This window comes from Hyalella azteca, unplaced genomic scaffold, assembly GCF_000764305.2.
Source record: "Hyalella azteca isolate HAZT.00-mixed unplaced genomic scaffold, Hazt_2.0.2 contig1821, whole genome shotgun sequence".
Lineage (NCBI taxonomy): Eukaryota > Metazoa > Arthropoda > Malacostraca > Amphipoda > Hyalellidae > Hyalella > Hyalella azteca.
In genome coordinates this window covers 141168-145687 of record NW_025932119.1, presented here as the reverse complement: position 1 = coordinate 145687, position 4520 = coordinate 141168, and the positions used below count along the sequence as shown (strand labels likewise).

General features: G+C 41.5%; 1 non-coding gene across 1 annotated transcript; it reads left to right on the top strand.

The window, feature by feature from the left end:
- Positions 1-4135: 4135 nt before the first annotated feature.
- Positions 4136-4311, top strand: LOC125179046. Its single transcript, XR_007157129.1, has one exon. It is a non-coding gene; the product is annotated as a U2 spliceosomal RNA (small nuclear RNA).
- Positions 4312-4520: the final 209 nt, after the last annotated feature.

The window sequence follows — 4520 nt, the reverse complement described above, 5'->3', positions numbered from 1 at the left end:
ATTTATTTCAAACAAATTATTAATTAAAGAAATTTTAACTATTGCAACTATTTTCATGACGTGAAATGATATGCATTCATTTCATGACTTTCATGATATGCATTCTTTATTCATAATGAATAAAATTTGGTTGAATTCAAGACAATCAAAATGATCAGTCATATTTTTTGCCCACATTTAGTTATACTGTACGTTTCTTTCAGCTTTAATTTTTATGATTTTATGTATGAAAAATCAAACAACAGTAGATGATATTGACAGAAATACCTATAAACGATGGAAATATTTTCCTGAAAATGTTCTAATTACCACAATCTTCCTTTCAACTTTTGTTTGAAAGTTCCATTATGGGCCAAATTATAGTTAGTCATGCAAAGAATTGACGGTGACATCAGTGTTGAGGTACATCTACTCCATGCCATAAGGGCCACCCCACAGTTCACAATCGCAGGTACACCGTCTTTAAAAACATGAATTTGAGATGCTCTCAGGAAAATCTTGTTGCTCTGAACTGAACTGACTTTAAGATTTACGGTACGTCCCAGCTCCACAAGATTGTGAAGTAGAGAACTCATACTTATCCTAATAAATCCGTTCGATTTCAATTTTCAAAAAGAATGGACCCAGATATATTCCTAGAACACTAAACTGTATGGCTCACAAGGAGGTGAAGATCAAAAATGTCGGACGACATTCGGCTGATTTTTAACCGAGCGCTCGCTGACCGTAGTCAAATGACAATCTCTTCGATTGTCCCACTCATGAAAAAGAACGTACCACCCAAAATTGCTTACGCAAATGCGCAAGCAACTGTAGCATACAGTACGCCAACTTTTCCATGTGCATCATAAATTAGAAAGTTAGTCAGTGCGCTGTTATTTGCTGGAGCACTGGAAAGCAGAATTCTTTGTTCGAGCTCCATCGATCAAATTCGCTCATTACTTCTATGTCTCTTCTAGGGATTGCAATAGGATTCGTGAAATTTCTCATTTTTGTTTTGATTCACCGCCGACATGACTTCGCCAATGAATGTTTTCTTATTTGTCATTGTTTCATGATCCACCACAGAGGTACATGGTTGCATTGGTTCTGGTAATATTTGTGATTAGAATGTGCGTGTAAATTGACTGTTTTTTTATAATTGTCTATATGTTCTTCATTCATGTGTATAGTGTTCGGTTACATATTCAGGGTTTAGCTCAATATTGCTAGTCCTAAATTTGGGTTTGTTTTTACATTTACAGAAAGGCTCCAAATCCCTTTTTTGAAATTAAGAACATAAGCAGAGAAAGCACACAGTTCATTTATTTGTATTTGTTTATTCATTAGTAAAGTTCTTAATTTATTATTTTTGTTCATCTTTTATATGCCACTACACCCACGATAACTCCAACAATGTCCAAAACACGTACAGCTTTTGACAATTTCAGGTACAATATATCTAACTTATGATAATTACCACGAAAGAAAACTAGCTCCTTCGAAAAAAATTTACTTTTTTTCAGTCAGTCGAGAGATTTTATCGCTTCTTCTGTGTCCACTACTTTCCTACAAACAGGAGAGTGAATTTTAGAATCTTAGGGTCTTTCTTCTCCAGATAGATTTTAAAGTTGTTGAAGCATTTTAAGACTGTCATTTGAAAAAAGATGATTTTCGACAGATAACGGACTTATTTTAGCCGTCGGTATAACGGGAGCGTGCGACTCTTCTACTTAGATGCGAGGTCCAAAAGGATGGCCGAAACCCTGGCACTGAGTTCCTACACTCTCACCACTGCAGGGTTAGGGATCGTGGGAGCGCAGCCGTGCACCACCAATTTTGTGCACCAATAAGCGCTGAATCAAACGCCTTGGATCTCTCCGGACATCCACCAATCAGCCGTGAACCACTCGGCTTTGTAATCCTCCGGCTTCGCATAGAACCTGCCGTGCACCACCAGGCCGCGGATCGAATCTGACTTCCGGGCATCGTTAAATTACGTAATTTTACGTTCACCGCATCTGAGGTTAGGTTTCAGGTAGCATAGTTCTGTTCCAAAATTTATCGTCCTTCGACAAGTGGCCGTTCGACCGAGGGCTGGTTCGACCCACGGCCTAGATACGGACGGCTTGAAGCGTTGAAGGCTACGTTCCGGAAGGCAGGAATCACGATGGTCCATTACATCCAGGGCAGTGGTGGTCTTCGGCAGGCGACCCGGGATCGTGACCTCCAAGCCGGAGCTTGATGGGTGATGCTGGTTTTATGAAAAACTTGGGTCCATTAAAATCACCCATATTCTCTTTCATCTCATCACTTATGCCCATCTTTCATCATCACATCATCACCTAAACCCATCCGCTCGAGGCCAGCCACTTGCATAATTAAACTCAAGCGAATAGACCCTCGATTTCCAACTGACTGCCCAAAAAATCTTCCAGACAACCTCTAAAGTCCTAAAGGCGTCTTTTATCTGGCTAACCGACACTACAAAAGGCTATTACGCCATTTATGATAACATCTCAGCAATTGACCGACCGATCTCTAAAAAAGAAACCATCGCATTCAACAAAGTTCGATCATTCATAAACGTCGTTGATAAACGTCGTCACAAATGAATAACCCCAGCTAAACAATGATCAATTTGAAAGGACTTGTCACTGACGATGCGAGTCAGGCTCCATTTTGTTCAGTTACACCTGTAAAAGAAACATGTCCTTGAATTTATTCCAATATCCTCTGTGTTGGTGGGTCGGCATCCAGGGTTTTTTGCTTTCAATGCGCTTCTCGGCCCTGGCCAAGAGTGTGGTATCGCTGGAAAACACTGGACTACAAACTAAAGAGCCCAAATCAAGAAAATCCTTTACCTACCTTTGCGAGCCGCAAATGAATATTTGTATGGGATTTCTTCTGGTGGAGCATGCATTCTCCTCATTGCTGCCGAAGATTCAGACCTGTTCCTTGCTGGCACATCGTTCTGGCTATTGACGTCTCCTGACGAGGCCATCAGGGCGCTTGCCCGAGATGACTGCGCTAGAGTTGCATCGGGTTGCTTCAATCAGGCTCCTTCGATTGACCTGATTTCCCGCTACATGAGAGAGGAAGCTACTTCAAGACGAGCGTTCCAACACCAAACGCTTTGGAGTTGAAGTAAGCCCATTTGAAGTTGGGGTTGAAGTAAGCCCATGGCGCTTCTTTGAGACGGACTCAAATGGTCTGTATCTTCCGAACGAAAATCCCGTCATCCACAGTGAAATAAGGAACTAACTTGGAGAGATCAGAAGAAGATAGCCGGTTCCCTTCGTGACTACCTTCGTCGTCATCGTGACGACGCCCTGCAGCAGAAACCAGATTATAAGGGAAATCAATGTACTTGGTTTCGAGTGAAAGGGGGTCGAGTCACTTCTTCAAGGGTGAGAAATACACATCATTTGCTGACTGGAATAATGATGCTGATTGGTCCTCCAGAATAATGACCACGTCCTAATTATCGATGTTACATGCTCATTTGAAAACGGCAACACGGCATTCACGGTGACCAGAGACACATAACTGGCGAAATATGTTGAGACTGCTAGACAATTAAGAAGAACCTACGGACAGGTTTATGCGTAACCCGTCACCGTGGTAAGCTTGGGGAGCTATGACCCTAAGAATGCTTCACTTATGAAGAGGATTGCGACCAAAGCCTACATGGAGCCGTTCAAGCAGCTATATGTGTCACCGATACCATCAGATGGTCACGCATGTTCTAAATGGAACATATAACTGACCAACGACAATATTGATGCTCGCTTTCTTCGTAGGTTTATGCCTGCTTATGTAAATAATTATTTAACCTATTTATAATTGATATTTGATTTCGTCAGCTAAAACTTTGTTGTGTTCCAATTAGCATAAATTTTCTTGGGGTGACCCAGTGGTTACAGTTCAGAGTACCAGGATTGGAGCAGAGAGACGCGAGTTCGATCCGAGCTCTGTGCGGCAGTTTATGATAAGAATCGGCAAGGATGTCGGGCGGTCAAGCACAGCAGAATTGAAGCAGTGAGTTGTGAGTTCGGTACCGCAACAAGCTGTGAATGTTTGGCGATGTTAAGAATTTGCGACAGGCCTACGACATAATAAAACGCAGGAACTGCTATATCATTATTATTAATGAACATTTTGAATTCTAAAAAAAACTCTGGCCCTATCACTTGATATCTGATACGACCCCCATGTAGGGTCAACGATATTAATCCAATTTTTGGATCATGGCGCAGTGCTAGGAGCTTGCTCCATCTTTGCCGCGGATCGGCCCGGTATTGCACTACCTCCGGGATCGGTCCACGAAATAATCTGAGAGTATCAGTTTTCACACGTAATCAATTTCCTTCAACTGCATTTGCATTCCCTTTTCGAACTATGATAGTTCAGATTCTCCATCTCAAGTAGAATTCCAACTGAACCTTAGCTCGCGGTCTACCGATATTTGTTGCTTCTTCAGTGTTATTGTTTAGAAGGAAAGTTTTTAAGTTATTCCTAAATACAATTATGCCCGAGTA